Raw genomic sequence first — 23,157 nt, 5'->3', positions numbered from 1 at the left:
TCAAGGGATATAAATATTAAGATCGTTCAATAAACTAGTAAGATCTCACTTAAAATATACACAGTTCTTTAATTTACGAATGCAGACTATTGCTGCCTCTGGAATCAGTCCAGAGAAGAGAGAAATGTATTACAGCTACAGGCTAATGAAACTGAGCCTTTTTAACAGAGAAGACTAGAAGATGACTTGATGCAATTAAAAGGAATTCAAATTCCAAGGAGTTGATACAGTCAACCTGAGATACATCTTCAGAATCAGTCGTGAAACGCAGAACAAAGCAACGATTGGAAATTGCATTTTATACCGAGAATGGGAGGCACTGTTTTACACAAAGAGTTCTGGGAGTCTGGAGCAAGTTACTCCACAATGTTGTTGAAACTGTTACCCTGATTTCTTTTAAGAAACAGTTGGATGAAATTTCACAATTAGTTCCACTCAGTCCCATCACCCCTAAGATTCTGAATATGTTTAATTTTATTTAGGTTTATTTATTAAATAGTGGGAAAATGTTTGCACTGTGACATTAGCTGTGTTGTTCGTAATGATTAAAAAAGATAATTAGCAGCACTGCCCATTCTGAACAATTAGCTCATGAAGATCTGAGAGAAACATTACTGATGTAATCAGTACTGAATACAATGATTGAACATTTCAAAAAGACACACTTTTAAAATCTCAGAAATTCTTATTAAGTCGCTATCTGCAAGAGCTTTACTATTCACTATGGTATAAAAACTTTGGGGATTTAATATTTCTTGCCAACCCAGCACAGTGATGTATCTGGTCTCGGGTTCACTGCCTGCACAGAGCACATTGTTTTATCAAGGCCACGTGGGTAAACACATATTGATCAAATCAAGTGAATCTGTAAATATGCGTGTACGTCCCCTACAACGTTTATCCTGTTTTACGGCCTTACTCTTCCTGTTTAAGCTCCGACTCACCGCTATCATGTAGGAACTAAACGTTTTTTTAAATAGATGGATATCATGCTGAAGCATCACGCAAGACAATTCCGACAACTTCAGTAGTTATAAAACTGAATACTTACAGAATATACGTGAAGAGTGTGTCATAACTCGTTGGGTTTACGTAATCAAAATTCCAATTCAATAATCTGAATGCAATACGAAGATGTTTTCTTCTTAACTCAATATATTGGTGACGTTAAGAAAATAATAAAGGGAAAGCAATAAACAAATTGGGTACTAGTGCACCTTACGCAATCATAGGCAGCCTTATTCCACGATGAAAACAACTTTAAATGGAAAATCGAATTAGTGCTCAGCTTTCTAAACCTAGCTCAAGACATTGTCCAAATATTATCGGAAATTCGTTGCGATGTAGCTAATACATCGTAGGACACAGAAACAGAAATGCAAATTGGAGACACCAAGTGACCTAGCCGCAAGCATATCTGCAAGTGGGAGGAAGCCGTAACACCCAGTTAAACCCCCGACGAACAAAAGGAGACCATGCAAACTCTCCACATAAGGCACTCCAAAGAATTCAACCCAAGACCAAAGAGCTGTGAGGCAGCAACGCTAACCGCTACGACACCATGCTGTCCTCACAGTGTAAATGTATACCTTGTTCAACTGACCTGAAAGCCCTTTTTTAAGTCACACATTGCTTGACCAAATTCGTCATGTTGCTGTCCTGTTTTTGGGCAGTGTGCCCAGCTATAGATGCATTCCAAATCTGCGTCCTGGTCAAGAAGATGCAATTGAGAATGGAAGAAAACGAGATTTTTACCATTATTAACTGGCACGTATTTACTGTTAATAATATTCCTTATTACTTATTGGAAATCTTAAACTACATTTAAAATTAAAAAAATAATTAAAATCATATATTTATAAAAGGTTTAATTTTACGCGTTTATAATTACCCCAAATGCGATTTCATTGGAATTCTCGCAGGACCCTAGAAAACCATCAATCTGTGAAAACAAAACGCACCTTTAGTTTTAAAATGTCTACCTGTGGTAGGCATCAATAACCCATCTTCAGAAATTGCATACAACTTGGTTGATTTTTATACTTTTCCTTTCTTAACTGAAAATGAGATGAAATGCATATTAATAGTATTTCAGAAAGTCCCATGGACCATACCAACCCATATGTAATCCATACCTTTGCTAAACGTTTTCCGATTATGTTGATGCATAAATTTTGAACCTCTTTTAAATCACATGTCCCGGCCTCAATAATCCCATTTGTTACCAAGTAAATTCCGATGGCAACCTGAAGGTAACCTAGGAAATAAATGAATTTAGAAGACTTAATGAAGCAACGACAATAGCAATGAGAAAATGCTTTGATAGATCCCTTATCGGTACAGATCGAAATAAAAAAAAGCTATATATGTACTTACCCATCTTTGACCAATCTTATACTAGGGCATCTTTGATCCTATTATATAGGCTAGTCTACGCCTACTTGAAAGCGCTTGAAACTGTAAGAGGGATGGGCAAAAGCGATGAGTATATCTTGACCTTTTAGAAAAGTGATTTTCACTGCAAATGAATTCCTAATAAGCGAAGCACTTTAAACAAATCATGAACTTCTAGGAAACAGCCATACTGCCCCGCATATTAATAATTAATCAACGTTACATTTGTTCGTTGTCGTTCACACAATCTTTCTTAAAATTAAGAGAGTTAAGTTATTGAATACTTCTAAATTGGTCAATGCTTTTTTAATTGAATTTTATATATGTATTTAAGCGGTATGAAATCCGCAATTCTCAAAACGTTTAGAAAAGGAATAATGTTTACATTTCAGCATATACTGTAGGAGAAGGTCTATATAGTGCAGTGCGCATAATATTGTTTGACCTATCTTGCTTAAATGATTTCCCGGTTTCCTCCAGCTGCATCTCGAAGATATGCATCAGCATCTCGGGTGGGCAGTTTATTCGCGATACCTTCTCTACTCTTTATTAATAGTTTTACTGCTACAGTGATTCTTTTAACATTTTCTCTGCTGATCACGATGTACGGCCACAAACACTTGCCAGTGACCCCATTAAATATATTCTTATTCAAAAACATCATCGGACAGTAACATTTAATTTATATTATAATCTGATAGATAACCTTATCTAAAGTACATGAAGATTCATGTAGAAAATTCTCTTCTCCAAGTCATAGAGATAAAGTATACGTTAACTGTTCTGGATAGTGAGCTCAGCTGTATGTGCTTTCAAAATTTGTGTCCTGGTCAAATATATTCTTAATGAAAAGCAACAGTGCACAGTAAAATTTAATTTATGTAACGTTGTGATTCAGGTAGAAAATTATTCTCATATTCACAGAAATAAAGCACATTTTAACTGTTTTGAGAAGTATTAAAAGGCAGATATCTACATACACTATATATACAGTACCAATGTCAGTAGATGTCGCGACTTATTTTCTAGACTTTTTAATTTAAATTGCTCTTTAGAGTTTGCTGTTAACTAAATGCTATGCTTTGAAATCACTTTATAGCCAGTTTTAAAGTAACGTTCTTAGTTCACAGTCATTGAAAAGTTTTCTTGTCTTTCCCCAAAAGCATTTTTAAACGTAATCACGCGGAGACTGTCCACTTCTTTAACCTATGAACTAATAATGAAAACCACTGAGCGCTCTCCGTTTCTTTTTGCACTTTTTTACATTTTGCATCACTTAAAAAACTTGATTTTTCAACGAACTTCGCGCACTATAATTGCTCCGAGTTAGATTGCTAGGGAGATACAATTTGACACTGCCTGAGCGCATCCGAAAAAAATGTTAAAATATTCTGAATGACTATATATTACTGTAGATATGGTTTTGTAAAGGCACCTTGCATTGAAATTATTCAAGTAAAATAATAGTCATTTTACTACCTTTTCTGTCTAGAGTACTCGTTGGAATAACACGATTATGATGATGATTATAACAAATTAATCGATTATGTATGCACTTTTAATCATAAAAGTTGTGTTTTCAGATAAAAAGTGAAATTATTTAAGAGGTTTCAAGAGATTTTTATTTATTTATTGTAATATAAAATCACATTAATTTTAATCTTAACATATTTAAGCCGATACATGTTTTCAGTGAATATCAAGGTACATTTTTAATTTGCTTTGTCATTACAATATCATGAATAATAATCGACTTGAGGTTTTCATCCTCAAAAATCATCCTAAAAAATATTTAGTGTTTTAATAAATAAAGGGATTTAAATGCATTTTTTGTTCCATTATATTAAATTATATTAAACTAGTAAGGTAACACAGATGTGTGATCGTCTCTTGCAATTTCTCATTATTTTTATTTTAAGACGCAGGCATATTATTAAAATAACCTTTCATTGAGAAGTCATTTGATAGCCAACGAAATCGCAACCCTTGGTGGATTACTTAACACCACACTTTACGGACAACTTTTACATTTACTTCCACTATTGTGCCACAATTAAATATCATAAAACCTGATAGCAATTTAATGAAATATTGAAAACGAAAAATATAAACGTTTGGTTAAAATCTGTTTAACCAAGAAGCCTCCTCTTGTTCCTCCTTTAATTCCTTAATGTTTTTACATTAAGCGTTTTCCTTTACGTTTTAATTACGTCATAACTTTTTCATCGCATCAGAATTTGAGACTAATATATTGCGTCATTATTTGATCGAAACGATAACTAGTTGTGAGTATATTCATTTATCTATGATTGTATTAAGCAAGGGCATATAGACATCAGTAGGGAATTCGAAATTTGGGAATCTACTGCAGCATGAAGGGTGTCATTAAATCTTTATCTTTCTAAGAATATATCTAAAAAGGAAAATGATTCAACAAAGCTGAAAAGGAGAACCAATGGTTGTGGCACTGAGTGATCACTTTGTAACGGGTAAAGCTCTGCCTGAAGACGTGACTGTTCTTACAATTCACAGTTTTTCTCTCCAGATAAGATGACATTCTGGGAGAAACCCTTCAGTTCTCAGTAACCATTTTGAGTGTTTCACAAATCTAAAACAAATATGCTCAATTGAATAAGATGCTTTAGATGTTAAGTAATGTTTTATTTGAATATAGCCTTATGTAGTCTGCAGGTGCAGTATCTTCTTAGATGATACGTAAGATGACATAACACAAATCCTATCTCTAGCCATAGTCCTAACTCTAAAATATAGAACTTTGATATTCAGAAAATTCCATGTATCTGATATGTCTTAAAGAAGTCATTAAGAAGTGTGAATATATTTGATGTGTGCAGTATTTCCTCCTAAGATGTTATGCACGCTACATAATGCTATATTCAATATTTATATAATACTAATAACATCACTTTATTAACCCTTTACAATTTATTGCATTAGGAATGATCTTTTCACATACCCCAGCTTGCTCTCCATGAGACACACAGACAGGGAGAAAGCCCAGGATCTGTATGGCACCCCTGGAGCAGTTGGGGTTAAGGGCCTTGCTCAGGAGCCCAACAGAGTAGGATTCCTCTGCCAGCTGCAGGATTTGAACCACCAACCTTCTAACCACAAGTACAGAGCCACCACTCCACCCTATATCTCTATTAAGATTATTTCACTAGAACAGACATCCTGAGTAAATGAAGCCAGACCTCAGACTGGCTTTGCTTACATTGCAAACATAGGGGATATACTTACATGTACTGTATGTGTCAAATCTGTGACTTTGAATGAAAGTTGCTTAATACATCAGTTAATTTTAAGGACGCAACCAAAATATATAAAATATGTAAGAAATATATAACAGAATGTTGCATTGAATAATATGTATGTTTTATGAAAAATAACTCTGCAAGAAATCATTCAAGGACAAATCCAAGCTTCTTTACTGAAGCATCACCAGACTAGTAAATAACTAATAAGCAATGTACCAGACCATATACTGTAGCATCATAACTTGATGACATGCACATTCATTTCCAAAATGTTAAATGTTTCTGAATATGAGGGCGATGATACTGGTTTTGAAGAAACCACTCATTTGCACAATATGGAGAAGAAATAAAAAAAAGGCTAATAAAATATTTCAGGTAGTGAAATCTAGGATTCAAAGTAAGGTTTATTACTATTCCTCATATTTGCGCAATCTCATTATAAATTAATTTATAATAAGTTTGGTCACAATGTTACAATATACAGTAGGCATCACTGCTATGGAATCTGTTTAAAGAAGAGTGACAAGGTTAATACCTGGTCTTAAAGGAATGTAATACACAGACATAAAATGGACAGATTAAAGGAAATTAATTTCTTAAGTCATGAACAATGGATTTTAACATGTGGGCTTGATCCTAGAAATCAAATTCCTTGATTGAATTGACAAAGAAAGCTCAGAAGACCACTTCAGAAACACTCATCAAATAGGGAAACCAGAAAACAAAGTGTTCTTAGGGGCCAGGACAAGTTGCCCAGGTGCGTTGCTGATGAAATAACTACTTGTAACTCAGCAAAAAAAGGTGGACCTCCTTCAATCTGAATTCTTTCTTATTGTTTTACGAAACTGCAAAGGGGTTAATCTAGAGGAAAAAGATTAAGAGCAGGCAACAGGGATTCATTGAAATTTATGACTGCACAAATTTAGCAAAATCTCAGTTTTGGAGATAAATTGAGACAATGCAATAGCTGTTATACAAATCAAAGCTGCTCCCCTCACAAAACATGCAAATAAATTGGAAAAAATATGTATACACTGCAGCAGGGCAGCAGTATATAAATAGCTACTGATGGGAATAATGTAATGTAGCCTGACAATACCCCCCCACCAACCCTGATACAATTACAGTAGTTTAGAGGACTATGTTTTGAAGTTGAATATGTGTCAAGTATTGTAAACAGTGGTCTGTGCCTCCCCCGAAGAATGAACTTTTCCCTTTTGCAAAGTAGGACATGTCTGGGCCAGAGATTTCAGGGCCTCTCCCTCCTCCCACCCACACATTGGGTGTTGCTTAAAGGACCTTCATGAAACAAATCATCTCAAAAACTCAAAAATTTCTTTTTATTTTCCCTTTCACAACTGAAGCTTGACAAATGTATTCCCGTTACTTGGAAATGGACGTTCTCTGTTTGAGTGAAGGTAGATTTATCAATTATGTCAGGGACGTTCAAGCAGACCATTGAGATGTTTCTGAAACACTGCTAACCACATGTTGTTTGTGGGTCATGTAGTTTACTTCTTAACATGGGTGTGTCTTAAACGTCATGAATAAATGTAAGCCTTTATTAATAAAATGCCTCATTTTATATTCACATTTCCATCCATCCATCCATTTTCACGCTGCTTTTCCTGGTGAAGGTCGCGGTTGCAGCAGGCCAAATAGATCAGCCCAGTCTTCCCTGTTCCCAGCAGCAGATTCCAGCTCGTCCTGGGTGATCCCAAGGTGCTCCTAAACCAGCCGAGGGGTATAATCCCTCCAGCGTGTTCTGGGTCTGCCACGGGGTCTCCACCTAGTGGAATGTGCCCGGAACAGCTCCAGCAGAAGCTGACCGGGGGGCATCCTTATGAGATGCCCAAACCATCTCTACTGGCTCCTCTCGATCTGGAGGAGCAGCGGCTCTACTTGAGGCTCTCCCAGATTGCTGAGCTCCTCAACCTGTCACGGAGAGTCAATCTCATTTCTGCTGCTTTTATCCGGGATCTCGTTCTTTCGGCCATGACCCACAGCTCATGACCATAGGTGAGGACAGGGACGTAGATTGACCGGTAAACCAAGAGCTTTATCTTCCAACTCAGCTCCTGCTTCACCAGCACAGACCGGTACATTTAAGAAACTTAATGCATAATTATTATTAGACTATGGGTAATTGTTCATCTAGCATTTTATGACTCTCTTGTACATAGAGGCTAATTTAACCTAGGGAGTCTCCTATCATAAAAGATCTTTAACAATTGCACATTTATCTTGGCCTGGATGCTGGTATGCTATGAATATTTGTGTATCTCTTTATGTTGGTTTGTCTAATGGGTATCCTGAACATTTGTGTGTCAGTCTGTAGTGGGCTGTCAGCTTCCTCCACCAGGTGTCTGGTCTATGCCTTCTATGACTAGGAGAAGGGTGCATCTATCTCTCTCCAAGTGCTGCAATTCTGACTGTACAGCAAGGGCACAAAAAACATTCAATTTATTTTAAAAAATGATCAAATATTAAAGGGTCTTTAAACTTTGAGAAATGTGGAATAGATAAGATTTTAGAACACAGAAACACCTGGGATTGTATGGACACGGGATCTCTATAATCTCTCTATGATCTTTACATAGAAGTTTAAAGAATATTGGTCAAATTGATATCTTGAGATAAACCATGGAAGAAAGGAAATTTCTTCAGGAAAACCTAGGTATAGAATTATACATAAAAGTCAGGTAGAATAATATAAAATTATTCTATTTGTCTAAAGCATTAGTGAAAAAGAATAGTATTAAGAATTAAAGAGGAAGAATTATGAATACACTATGGAACTGTTAAGTCATGTATGAAAATGATAATTAGAATATTATCAGAGAATCATCTGCAGTATACTGTATATAAATGGAATTATGAAGAGGTAGTGAGAATAGATTTGGAAAAGTCTTGCTAAAATCACTTGTTCAAATTATTGAAACAAGGGATAGCAGTAGTGGATTGAACCTTGTATTAGATATAGTATAGATATATTTCCAGAAGGCTTTTAAAGAAATGTGTGTACATTGACTGATAAGTATAGGAAATGTATATAAAACAGAGAATACAGATAAGGGTTGATTGTTCTAATTGGGGTCATATATTTTCGGAAAGTAAAGTAGTAGGTTAGGGTCTGTATTAAGACCACAACTCTTCATTATTTGTTCTGAACGATCTACATGGTGGTATAGTTTGTAAAGTAGAGAAATTCAAAGATGACACCAAAATATAAGGATGATCAAACACAGTATAAGTGGCAGAAGAAGCACCAAAAGAACAAGATCAATATATCAAAGCCTGGAAAATACCTCACAGACGACTTATAATGTTGACACGTGCAGAGTGTTACATCAGGGGAAGCAAAAACAAACTATAAATATAAATTAGGGGAAAAAACACCTGAAACACTATCTATGAATACACCACCACGGTTTTCAAGAAATGGGTGTATGGTTGAGAGCCATGGATCACTTAGCTCCTAAAATCCAAATAACATAGATGTACTGAATAGCTTTCTCTTATTTCCATGTTCTTATAAGATGAGAAATAATAACTTAAGAATTGTTACAAGTTAGAAGAGGTCATTTGGCCCATCTACTGTGTTTGGTTAGTAGCTAATTGAAACAGTATAGTATGAAATAGACAAGTTGCTAAATGAATTCTCCACATGCCACAGAATCCAGAAACCTGAAGTTCTCTTTTAGAAGACTTAAACAAGTTTAGAAATCTAATATGGAAATACATAATATAATTACCATTATTACGTATATCTTAAAATATTAAATTGCAATTTACAATGATTAACAATATTTGATAATTAAACGTGTTTGGGAATGATTTTGAGTGTTAGACAAGAGATGTCATAGAATACAGTCCAGTTTCTCATGAAGCAAGGAAGAGCATAAAACGTTTAGAACTGAAGCTTAATTGATTTAAAAAAAAGGTCTTAAAAAAGTTTTTTTAAATCAGGTTGGTTGTGGTTCTCGCAGGGAAAGCATTGGGGAAATTGGTTGTTAGAAAACTGCCAAGGAGACGACAAAGGAAGGGAAGTTTGTAAATATGTAAAGAAACTCAACAGAGGACATGTTGAAAAGGTTACTACAGCCAAAGGTTCAAAAACTGTATTGTAAAATGTCACCCTCTGAAGCAAAGACTTGGGTTAAAAGGCATCATTTTTAAAGCCATGGAGATGGCAGCCTTGGTAAGCCAGGATCCTGATCTTAATGAGGGAGATAGTTGATGGTTGTGATAGATGGTGACGTAATGAAGAGAACAATACAATTTGGGAATGAAGCAGTAAAAACTCTGAACAGGAGAGTGCAGAGGGACTGACAAGTTGATTTTCAAAAGTTTTTTTTTCCAACTATACTGATGGAAAAAAGAAATGCAACATTTTCTGGAATAAGAATACTATAGTTGTAGCTTATGTACTTTCACAAAAAGTTGTCAATGTGTTTCAAGCCCTCTGACCAACAATACAGCTTGTGCAGTGAGGCATTGCAACCTGCCAATCACATGAAAGCTCGTTAGGTGTACTTTTACCCAATGAGGTCCCGGTGGAATAATGCCTGATCAGGTCACCTTTAAAAAGGCCTTAATTCATAGCTAAGGTCACTGCAAGAAAAAGGTCAGTTTTCTGTGCATTCCATAATGCCTCAAATGTCACCAAAAGCAAGGGAGAAGGCCACTGGCATGCTGCAGGCAGGCATGTCATGTGTTTGCGTTGCCAGACACTATGGAGTAAGCCGGACAGATGACTGTCCAAGATCCGGTCGCCCTTGAGTGACCACACCAGAGCAGGACCGACACATCAGACTGGTCCATCTGAGAGACTGTTTCAGATCTACCACCCGTACTGCTGCTGAAACTGCCAGAAGACACAATTCTCACATCAGTGACGGTACAATGAGGCTCCATGTTGCTGGTCTTGGCACAAGGAGACCTGTCAGAGGCCCTCTGCTCACACCTCCTAGATGCCACACCCGACTAGCTAGGGGCAGACAGAGGCTGTGATTGACTCATCAGAAGTGACATCAGTTCCTCTTCACTTTTCAGCCTGTTCCATACAGATTGGAGAGCCAGTGTGGAGTAGCAAGTGTTGCCTTTCTTTTTTCTATCAGTATATATGTGAGTGGAAACCACAATGTGTTCCTGTGATAAATAGGAAAATAAGTTGAATCAAAGGCGCTGATCATAAAGCTATTGTTAATTTGTACCATGAGCAAAGAGTCTACTGACTCAAAGTTATAGGTAGCAGAATGCATATTTTAACAGAGAACTGAGAGAAAAACAAAAAGCAAATAAAACAGCAGAAAAAAAGAACAGACAAGACCATTGAGTAGATAGTCAATGGAGATAACATCAGGGTGTAAAAATAATTTGGAAGAGAATGGGAGAATAATATTTAACAAGGTAAAGGGGAGAGCTGATATATAGAGACTCCCACTACACTTTGTCGGTCACTAGAGAACAGGAAAGAAAGGAGAGATTTTAGGTTTCCTGCTAATTGAGTTGAATAAAGTAAAGCAGATAGACCCAGGGTGACATCAGGAGTAGTAGAGGAAGAAAAAATGCCATCCTTTGCTGAGGGAACAGATTGACTTTAATCTGAGCCAGATAGAATGCCAGGAATAGAAGCAGAATGATGGGCAGAGGAGAAAAAGGAGAAAATAGTGTACTGTATATATAGAGAAATTTAGATGAGATAGACCTGGAGGCTGAAACGTTTGGCAGAAGCTGATGTTATTGAGCAGAAAATGAGATATAAACACTTTCTATGGTGAAGAAAGAAAGGGTCACAGGACACCTGTTGGAAGACTAGAAGACAGGACAGCCAACATGTCCGGGGTCAAAGAAACAACATGGGGACAGGGGACAAAAGAGAAGGTATGTCATATTTTTCTATGCATCTTTTATTTTCATTGTCCCTTTTTTCATTTATGCCCTTTTTCATTTCGGGTAAGAAAAATGATTAGGGTCATTCCTGGTGGCAGCTGCAGAGCCAGTTGAAAACGATGATTGGGAAGAGCACATTCTGCAGTAGAGGTACCTGACACCAACAGAAATATGACAGTAAAGGTCAGTGTCCCAGCTCCACATTAGGAAGCTAGCTGCTGGGAACAAACATGTGGTGGTTAGAACACTCAATTCTGAGAAAGGAACAGAAACAGAGCTGTACTGGATGCCAGGGGACGAAATGGAGAACGCCAGAGACGCCAGAGAAAAAAGTCAAAGGGCAAATAGTGGTGACAGAAAAGTTACGGATGGTCACAGAAACATTTTGGATGCTAGGGGGCTTTAAAGAAAGAGGGAATGGTGGGATATGTGTGCCTGAACAGATGGAAGGATGCCAGAATGACCTGGCTGTTACGAAGTTGTAGTGAGGACCCTATGCAGAAACCAGAATGATATCCAGAGGCGTAGTCAAGTGAGCAATCCGAGGGTCCGTAAGCTGTAGGTAATCAAGCCAGGCAAAAGTACAAAAAACAGAAGCGTGTGCCGTGAGGAAGCAGAGAGTCAAAAAAAGTACAATTAGTATAATGCCAAAACCAAAACCAGGAAACATAGTCGGGGAACAAACCAGGGTCAGGAAGCCAATAAACAAATAGAAAGTCACAGCGATAGAAATAGTAGGTCTAGCCAGGATGAACCTAATACTGAGCAGAGAGAAGTCTGTAAGGCAGCCTTAAATAGGCTGAGGTAAATTGGCTAATTAGGAACCGTGCTGGAATGCGAGGTGGAATGATGACTTCTCTGGGGGCATGGTGTAACACTGGGGCTAAGTGAGCAGCATCAGAAGCAACAGGGGCTGTGTGATGTTGTGTCACGATCGTAAACCCCTTCTTTTAAGGACGCTCCAGCCCTTCCTTGTTTAGTACTCATTTCCTGCACCTGCCTCCGGTTCCTGCCCTTCGTCCTATAAAAGCCGGGTGCTCACACTCTTCTGGGCTCTGCTTTGGTTCCCGTACCAGGCGAGTCCAGGACCTGGAAGCACCAGGTCCCATCAAGGTTTTAGTTTCTGTTTCTGTTTCTGTTCCCGTTTCCATTTCCGTTCCCATGCTGGTCCTGACCCGGTAATTGTTTTAATCTCATCTGTTTTGGATGGATTGCCTGGCTTTGAACTTTTGCACCGTTTTGAATTCCCCTTTTGGACTCAGCTCTGGATTGTTTGCTTGGCCACACCTGCCCCGAACACCAGTGCACCATGGACATGCCTCCTGTTTTCATTCCCGACTCCTGCATGCCTTTTTCCCCGTGTTTTCCCCACTCATCCCCGGATTGTGTCGTCTGCATAGGATCCAGAAAAAATGCTTTGTCTGTTTGTACTGTGTCATCTGTTGTATTTTCTATGCCCTGAGAGATCTGCACGTATAACAATTCCAATGTACATGTACATATATTGCATAATCAAACACACAGATAGACATCTCATTAAGTTTGCTGATGACACAGCCCTGGTCAGTTTATTAAAGGACACAGAATACCATCATGGGCCCATTCTAAATGATTTTACTAACTGGTGCAATGAGTTCTGCCTACATTTAAAAGTTTCAAAAACAAAGGAACTGGTTATTGAATTTGGAAAAAATACCACACCCTTTCAATGCACTATAATTGATAGTCAGCCTGTTGAAATTGTCAATAACTATACTGTAAGTACTTAGGATTGGTCATTGACAAAAACCTAAAATGGGACAAATGCTGTGACACTATTTATAAAAACATCCAACAGAGACTCTTCTTTCTTAGAAAACTCAGGAACTTTAAGGTACGTAGATAACTATCCTTACACTCTTATACAAATCATTCATTGAAAGTGTCTTAACATACGGCTTCACTTGTTGGTTTGGCAACATAAGTACCTGGGTAAAGAACCAGTAAATTTGTAAATATAAGTGACCTGCTGTTGTAGCGGCAATGCTTATTAATAAGACAGAATTAAGTGTTGCTGTGCTTTTACCAGCGAGGCTCCATCTCTCTCTCTGACCTCTGCAGTCTAAGCCACAGAGAAGCCATTAATGCTGTGTACTGTTTTGGGAATATTTGCCATCCTGATAAGGAACAGTTCCCAGGATGAGGATGTGCCCAAATAGTCATAATGGACGGCAATTCCTGGCACCTTGTTGTCTTAGTGAGACTCTAAACACATCTGGATTATGGTCCTAGGGTCAGAGGTCATGGTCAGTCATTCCTCAAGTTGACCAACCAATCAGGAACCTGCAGGGCATGGAAACTACACATGTCTGTCAACCTCTCGACCAATCACCAACCGTATTGTCCTCCAGTTAAAAGGCGCTGCACAGAGCTTAGAGGTTGCTCCTCTGTTCACTCTCGCGCTCTCTCTCCAGCACTGTTGTCTGAGTGTGGGACTAGCAAGTTTGTTCCAAGCGCCGAGTCAGAGGAAGCCCATACGTAAAGACAGAATTCTGGCCTAGGTCAAGCCTGCAGCAAGGACCTTGTGAACTGCTAGCGAACCACTGTGGACGCCTGTCTGATTAACAGAGCATATGGTTGGGAGCATATCCTAATATGAACAAATGTATACTTGTACTGGTTGTTCTGTATTTATGTACTGTCATAACATGTTTATGGTTTAATGCCTAACAAATGTGCAACACTTCTCACTTTCAAGAACAAATAGTTCTCATTTTAACATGCCTTGTCACAGCCAGCGACGGGCAACTTGAAGGGGTACTGGTGACAATATACACTGTGCTGTGCACACAGACATTTATAAAATGTCTTGGGGGACACACAGATTATCTTCTTCCCATCGCTGTTCATGTCCTAAAATTGTATCCTAACTAATTATAGTGTTACAAATGTGGGATAATGAAAATGGTGAATATCAGGAACTTTTAGGTGATTAATCCAGAACATACCCGAGTGGCTGGTATAATTAGGTGGATGTGAATTCTTTGGTCAGTGGCACAGCTTTGGTGAAAAGAGTAATAATCCAGGCACACTTGGTTAAACAAGTATTTATTAACAATGGCAATACAAACATTATGGTACACACAACAGAACATGTAACACAGAAGTTACAGTATGTACAGACAAGTCGTTTCAGAGGCCTAACACCCTTATCACTAGAAAACCCCAGACTGCTTCTAAGTATTGAACTCCTAAATAATGCCTACAGAGGCCAAAATAAGAGATAAACTACCTTCTAAATAAATGCAATACAACCTGCAGTGAAATCTCTCTCTGTAAACTAATATGCCACAAAATAAATGGGAGCCCATCTCCCTATTTTACAAAATGCGTCCTAAAGCAGGAAAGGCTTTCTTTAATCAAGGTATCTTTTACTCTGGACACCAAAACAAAGAATAGCAAGTTCTCTCTAGCAAGTTTCAAATACTTAGCTCCAGCCAGGTTTTGTTAGGATGATCATGAAGTAGGGGCTCTTGATGCAAGTTCAGGTTCAACTCCTCTTGACTCTTTCCTTCTCTCCTGTCTTCTTTTCCTCTGTGTCTGTGGTCAATGTGATCTTATCTGGTGTGTTTCTAGACTGCTCATTGACAATCATTTACTGTACTCACAACTTAATAAAGCCCTGAAAATAACAGTGCATCTGCATCCAGATAAATCTATGCGCACTTGAGACCTGAATTTTCCACAGTTCACTACCACCACTTTCCCTTAATATTTTAGATGAATTTGATAAACATTATCAAATTTTTTGTTTGAAAATAACTTTTACTACAATAATGTAAACATCTTACTGTAAGATACTGGAGATCTCAGCAAAGGGGATTGGACCCTATGCAGTGCTCAGTAAAAGATGTTAGAGAGAGAGATATCAAGACGAAGCGTTTGTCAGGCAAAGAAGGTTAGCAAAGGGAGCTCTGTGAGGATGAACTAAATACTTACTGAGGAGATGCAGGTGAGGAACCCTTAAGTAGTGTGTTGCCTGAAGTTGTGGTGAAGGAGGAAGGATGTGGTTGGGTAATTACTATAGGATGTGAATCGGCGTTTGTGGGAAGTAGCAGGGGCTTGTGTCTGATTAGTGGAGACTGTGACACATGAATAAATGTGCGGAATTGTTATCTTATGGGAGTGCAACCATGTGAATGGCACCCATTCTATTTCCATTTTATGCATTCTTATGGGAAAATGATTTTTACCTTAAACTTTGTTGAGTTACTGAGTATCATTTAGAAAGGTATGTTATCGAGGATTAGCTGTATCTCTCAATTGCTTTAATGTAATCAGCCATTCTGTTTACCAGTAATACCTTATCAGATCAATTTTAGATCATGCATTCGTAAATATAAAAATGTTTGTCAAGCCCTGTACATGATCCCTCTGTGTACTGGTTCGAACCCAAAAATTACATTTGCTGTTACAATTGTAACCTCAAGGTATAGCAACCCTCTCTTCTAGATGCTGCTGAAACACTAAGCTCAAGTAGCACAGTTTCCATGAAGAATGCTGTGTCCATAAGGTAGAGGAAGGACCCAGTGTGTTGTTCTGAGAGTTTCAGGAAGTCGGAGTCAAGGGACGAAGGTAAAACATCGAAGATCAGGGTTTCAGTTAGAGGGGATCGCAGGCTATCCAAATCGCGGGGCTGAAGTTGGAGTCGAAGGACGAAGATAGATTATTCCAAGACTTAAGAAACAGCGAGGTAGGAGCTCCGAGGATAGAGGCTAATACCGAGTGCAGACCTGAGGGTAAGTGGAGAGTTTGGTTAGTGTGGTGTCGTGACTAGATAATTTATCAGTGCGCTGGCTGGAATTACCCATTGCTGTAGTCGGTTTAGTGAAAGGTCATTTACAGGAAAGGATATGGTTAGCAGTAGATGTGACAGAAGAAGCTATTTTTAACATAATAAATACTGTAAATTGGTCATAATTGTACTAAAATGTGCAATTTTCCATGGAAGGCTGAAGGACAGATGTAAATGAATAAATATTCACTTGATGTAATATTTTACTTAGTATTGTTCAATTAATTGTTCAAAACATCAGTTTTTCAGATAATTCCCTAAATCATTTTCTATTTTATATATTACTGAAAGTGGAACTCTTTATACATCTTTATACATACATATATCTACATACAATGATATACATACATCTTTATGCATACAAGCCACTATAAATCCTTGTGCAAATAAAGGATAAACATAAGACGATGATTCCTAAACTTTGGATAACTTTCTAAACTAAGAAGGTAAGTTAACAAAGTAGAGGAGTCAATTTAGCCCATCTAGCCTTTTTTATAAATACTAAGTAATTGATCCATGGATCTCATCCAGTCGTTTCATGAAAGAAACCAGGTATCAAATTTACTTCCATGTTGCTTCCACTTCTGCCATCTGGTTTGTGTTTCATTTTTCATTCTGTGGAAATCTGTTGGGTTTACTTGGTCAACACCTTTGAGGATTTTGAATAATTGAATCAGGTTCCCACATTTCTTACTCACAGTCTTCTCTATCAAAGACTACAAAAATAATGGTTAAAATTAAAATGAAATTCTTTAGTTGAAAAGCGTATTCCCCCAGACCACATAGTAAACTTTCTTAACTGAAGATGGATATGAGGGAAGTTGTTGTTGGCCTCATAGTAGCCTTCCTCTCCTGTTTCATCCTTGTCCGGTTGCTCAGTTTGGAGGAATAGTGTGATCTTGGATCATAGAGTTGTATGACACATCGTTTCTTGATGCTTGAGTAGACTGAGCTCACAGCCATATTCAGAGACTACTTTTTTGTACCTTTCTCCTTATCCTTGCTATAGTCTCAGCTTGCTTTGAAAGCTCTTTAGTCTTCATAGTTCAGTCATTGCTAGAAATTCACTACCTGACCAAGGAATCTTGTCCACTAAAATAATTCTGAGACTTGTAAAGGTCATTTTGTGAACCCAAATTTAGGGTTTTCACAGCAAAATATTTGAATATTTATTCATTAATGACATTTTTTACTTATTGAATCATAACTGTCCAGGGGTTGGAATACTTTTGCGAGACAATGTACATTACTGTGCAACATATCCAAAAGATTTGCTTTTCTTCTGTAAGTACTTCATGATTGCTGAGGCGCGGTACCCTTAATTTTTAAAATAAAATGCATTATTATACAGTATACAGCAATATGAACTCTATTTTATTATAAGAATCATAATTATTATTATGCTTACACTTTTATAGTGCTTTTCTGGACACTCCACTCAAAGCACTTTACAGGTAATGGGGACCACCATCAATGAGCAGCATCCACCTGGATGATGCAATGGCAGCCATAGTGCGCCAGAACGCTCACCACAGTGGGAAGGAGGACAGAGTAATGAAGCAGATTCATAGATGGGGATTATTAGGAGACATGATTGGTAAGGGTGAATGGGAAATTTGGCCAGGATGCCTGGGTTACACCCCTACTCTTTTCGCAGCGGGTTTATTACTGACCACAGAGAGTCAGGACCTTGGTTTTACATCTCATCCGAAGAATGACGCCTTTTTACAGTGCAGTGTCCCCGTCACTATACTGTGGCATTGGGACCCATATAGACCACAGGGTGAGCACCCCCTGCTGGCCCCACTAACATTTCTTCCAGCAGCAACCTTATTTTTTTCCCCAGAGGTCTGCCATCCAGGTACTGACCAGGCTCACACCTGCTTAGCTTCAGTGGGTTGCCAGTTGTGAGATGCAGAGTGATGTGGCTGCTGGCCATTTTAGATTAATCCCAAGCATACCTATGAAAAATAAAATTCGGCAATCAATTTTAACATAACATCTACACAGTTCTTGAAGGATTACAGTGTAAGCAAGCTATTCTGTTTAATTTAATCACATCTGACCTGTGTCTTAGGTCTGTTACACACGCAATGCTTGATATAACTGGTGGAGGTATCAATTTATTCCTTATGCAATCTACTCAGGCACAATCTTTCAATCTTTCAGTGCCTATGTGCCCTTGGAGCTCACCAGGCTTGGTCCCTGTTGAGTGATGCCGGAGGCCTGGGTTTGTGTCCCTGATGTTGTGGGGCTGACCTGTGTAGGCAGCAGGTGAGGGCGCCCACCTGAACCCTGTTATGTTACATTGGTGTCACAAGCGGGGTGGGATAGCCCTTCGCCGAGGACGGTGAGTTAAGCGGGGGTGAGTATAACGCTTACGGCCACCATTGAGCTTGAAAGCCGGCTTACCAGAGCGGTGATGTCACCGCCCTTCCCTGTGATAGCAGGACCACAGCTGCTGGGCTGGGGGGAGATCTCTTTAGCTCACCAGGCTGGGTCCCTGTTGAGTGACACCAGAGGCCCGGGTTCGTGTCCCCCATGGTGCGGGGCTGACCTGTGTAGGCAGCAGGCGAGGGCACCCACCTGAACCCCGTTGCGTTACAATATACTGCAAAACAAAGTAGGATTGATTTTACATATACTGAGAAAGTGTGGCATTAATCGAAACTTTCTGTACCCCAAAACATCACTTTTTCAGATAATTCCCTAAATCACTTTCTATTTTATATATTACTGAAAGTGGAACTTTTCCAAAAGCAGCAATAATTTTTCAAGCAACGCTATTCATGACATAAAAGAATCACATTTAAAATAAAACTACGACACAACAGATTCAGTATGTTGCACCAGCAAAATATTTTTTAAAAATCAGAAAATATTTGCAGGAATTTATTTGAGGAAGAGTTCCCAAAAATATAAATACAGAGCTGTACATCATTTAAGCATAAAGTAGCATGAACAACTAATGCTAAAGCAGCAGGAAAAGAGGGAAATAACATTGTTAATTAAAATCCCTAAACTTTATCTATCCAACTGGATGTTCATATTATAGAAATATTTATCATAAAACATTTTTCAAAGTTTGGTTTATGGTATGTGGAAAAGACGAGTCTGAGACATTTGTGTGGGGGAAAAAATGTGAACATTAGAAAATGTAAAAGACTGAAGAATAACTTTGTCAAAAATCACTACTTATTTCATATTTGTTAGCTGTAGTGAATTTGCAATACAGTCCTGCAGTTTACTGATGTGTATTTCTGCATAAACATTTTCTCTAGTTGTTGAATAAAATGTCCAACAATTCATAATTGCTGAATATTGAAGAGAAATATACTGTATGTAACGTAAATGATCAGTTGAACAGTAATGGAACAAGTAACAGGTTTATTCCATGCTGAAAAGAGAAGAAAGGAAACAAAACATTTCAGCTGTGGAGCCTTGTTTGGTGTAAGAAAGATAGGGCAGTCAGCAAAGATAATATAGCATGGGAAAACAAAGGTCAGGATAGAGGAGGAGGTGGGAGTAGGGGCGAGGCAGAGTAGCCAATCAAGTGGTGCGAGGTCGAGAGAGCTGAGGAGAGGTGTGAAACGAAACCTACAAATAAATAGAGAGAATTAGAAGAAAACAAGTCTGTCTTTGAGAGAGGGGGGTAGGTGTGAACCGTTTCAGGATGATTTTATACGAGTTATAATCGAGTTTATCTGCTATACGAGTTAAGAAACCCTACATTGAGAACGCTGACGGAGAGATCAGTGTGATCATTTTTTTTTTCTTTAAATGAAAAAGTGTTGTACTTACTGGTCAATCCATGGTCTGTAATTTCTAGATTCAGTTTTGGCACTTTTTGGATGGGTCACTTTAGCAATCTTCCACTAAATGGGTTTTACCTCTCGAGTGACCACTGGATGAGTTTTGTTAATGGTCAATGGATAACATTTCTTGTTAAATTAAGTAAAACTAGTATAACTTCTAGCATCAGGCTTCACCACAAGCTTCTAGTACCACTAACATATCTGCTCTTCTAATGCTGATACTATTCAATATTGAATGTTGTATATTGGCAGCCCAAGATATGTCATTGATTTCTTTCTTGGTAAATACCTGATTTAAATTCATTTAATACTTTTGCCATTTCCTTTTCATTGTCTAAAGATGAGCAATTATTATCTCACAGACACTGTACATAAATATTTCATCCTCTTCTGTTATTTTGTTGCTGTAATTTGGAAAATATGTCTGTTTGTTACCACCTCTGCAATATTATTTTCTCAGGTCTAATATTTATTTTTTGTATATATTATATTGGAATTAATTTATATATAAGCAGATTATATTATTTTTTAAACGCATTTCTGAAGTGCTTTCTATCTCCTTATATTTGCCCTGATTTATTTAATCATTTGAGGCACTGCTTTCTTGACTCTGAGTTACTCATAGTATGAATCTGTTCTGTGGTTCAAACAGAATATCTTTAAATGGTTGCCATATATTCTCTACTAATTCTATCCCACTGTACTTTGCATAAACTCATTCCTTGACACTCTGCTTTCCACGAGGTGTAATCTTGGGTCTTGGGGGTTACCTGCACCTTTTCAAAGTATAATTCAGAGCAGGAATATAATCACAGTTCCTGAAAGGTTCTGTCACCTCCAATTTCCTCACTCTTAATTAAATACTAAATCAAAATGGAATTCCTTCCAGCATGTGCTCTGATTTCGAAATCAGTTTATGAGCTGTCTCTCCTATTTCAGTTTCTGTCATTTATGTCTTAAAGGGCTTTTTTACAGCCTATGCAAGGTAAATAAAAAAACTTTAACTTCTTCTGGAGTTCTGAACTTCTTCTGAAGTTTCAATGATTCAAAGTCCTTTGTAATCACTTGATAATACTAACTACTATCTCTCACATTTTGCTCCTAATTGTGCTGATATTTCGGTATAGGCATTTTATTAACTGTTGCCCTGATGTTTTAGTTTTCCCTTGATTCCTCTTATTGACACTACTCCCCTTGATTTTCCCTAGCAGGTTTGCTTTGAATTCTCCCCCAAAGTTACAGTGTCATAATCGTATTCCCTCCTCTTATGTGTGCTCCGTCTCTTTCACATTTTCGATGACTTCATGCACCTGCTTTATTTAAGCCGGGCACTCTTGCTACTCTCGGCTCTGCATTGGAAGACGGACGCTTGAAGGCTCGCCTACCATCAAGTCATCCGTCCACACAGCCTGAGGGCATAGGCTTCCTATCAGCGTCCTGACCCAACTTAGTCCAGGGGTCAGAGCGCCTGGCCTCGTCATCTTGTTTTTATTTCCCCGTCCCTGTACCGGATCCCGTTCCAGCTTTTAACTCTGTTTTGTCACGTCTCAGTTGGATCACCCGGTTTTGGATTTTTGGACTTCACCCCGGATTTCCCCCCTGGACTCCTTAGACTTGTTTGCCCTGGCTACGCCCCCCGATCACCAGTTCACCATCGTTACGCCCTATGCCCCCCTGTCTGTCAACCCCTCCTGATCCTCATCGTCTCCTCCCCGTCGTCCTTTTCCACTTACTTCTGGATTATACCGTCTGCATAAGGTCCAGAACTACACTTCGTTACATACAGTAGTTTGTAATATTTAACATTTTAGTTCAAATGTTTTTGATTTCTTGCCTTTTTCTTTCCTCCCAGGCTTTGAACATCATAAAAACTAAAATATCTTCAAAGGATTTCTTCATGGATTGAAAGCATGTAACTTTTTCAATACTTTGAACAGACTTGTTAAGTAATTAAAAGTGGCTCATCCTGTTCAGTGTCAGTGAGAATGTAGCCAATGCTTGGGGTTTGCACTGGGGAAAACGTTAATAACTGCAAGAACGCAACATCTTTTTCTCTGGCCCTTTTTGACTTTTTAAGTATTTAAATCAATTAGCAATGAGTTCCACCTATGTCTAGGGACCATTGTGCTCCTTGGGTATTGGGAGCTCTTTCAAAGATTCACAAAATCCAAATCCCCCCCCCACACACACATACGTTTCGCCCATTAAACCATTTGCCAACATCTATACAGGAGAGAATTGGCTCTTTTATGCTGTTTGCTGCTATGGTGATAACAGGTTCTCTCAATTTCTTGTGTGGTAATCATTGTGCACAGTTGCATGACTACTGTTCAGGAAAGGACAATCAGGAATCTAGAAAGCAGGGTTTAAACCATGTTACCAATGTAGCAAAAAAAGAAGGTTTAGGATCATGCAACATCTTTTAAAGATGAGGATTATGATTTGCAAACCACTGAATGAAATTCACTTTCTAATTCTACTTTGACATGTAGTCCTGACTATTATCACAACTTCCAATACTCCTAAGAACTGAATGTCCAATAATGGCTTCCTATCTTTTTTTTTTCTTTTTTTTTAGTTATGAGCAGAGATTGAATAAATTGCAACTAGAGTTTGGATTTCTTTATCTGAATAGCTGTGACCTGGGAGTTATTGTCCTTACAATCATGTCTTTAGCATTCAGGTCTTGGCTCTGTTTCTAGGTCCTGGAGAGTAAAAAGCTTGTCAGGACGTGTTAGGTTGGGTTGGCAGTTGTTTAAGAAACCTAATAATAACTAACCCTGAGCAGAAATTATTTCTGCTATAAAAAAATCAAAACCTAACACTTTAGTCATGATATATGTTCGTTACATTTCTATTTGTTTGGAATTCCCACTTTACACTAAGTAGTGGAACAACTCATTTCTAAACACATTGCAAAGAATCTTTAAAGAGATTTTGG

General features: G+C 38.1%; 1 long non-coding RNA gene across 1 annotated transcript; it reads right to left on the bottom strand.

Moving 5' to 3' along the window:
• Positions 1-1,603: 1,603 nt before the first annotated feature.
• Positions 1,604-2,258, bottom strand: LOC148673093 (uncharacterized). Its single transcript, XR_015936162.1, has 3 exons — positions 2,136-2,258; positions 1,892-1,942; positions 1,604-1,708 (listed from the first exon to the last, which is right to left on the bottom strand). It is a non-coding gene; the product is annotated as an uncharacterized LOC148673093 (long non-coding RNA).
• Between the last annotated feature and the right edge of the window lie 20,899 nt (positions 2,259-23,157).

This window comes from Lepisosteus platostomus, chromosome 4, assembly GCF_059453375.1.
Source record: "Lepisosteus platostomus isolate fLepPlt1 chromosome 4, fLepPlt1.hap1, whole genome shotgun sequence".
Lineage (NCBI taxonomy): Eukaryota > Metazoa > Chordata > Actinopteri > Semionotiformes > Lepisosteidae > Lepisosteus > Lepisosteus platostomus.
Note: the sequence above shows the minus strand (reverse complement) of the source record. Positions and strands in the feature narration are given on the sequence as shown.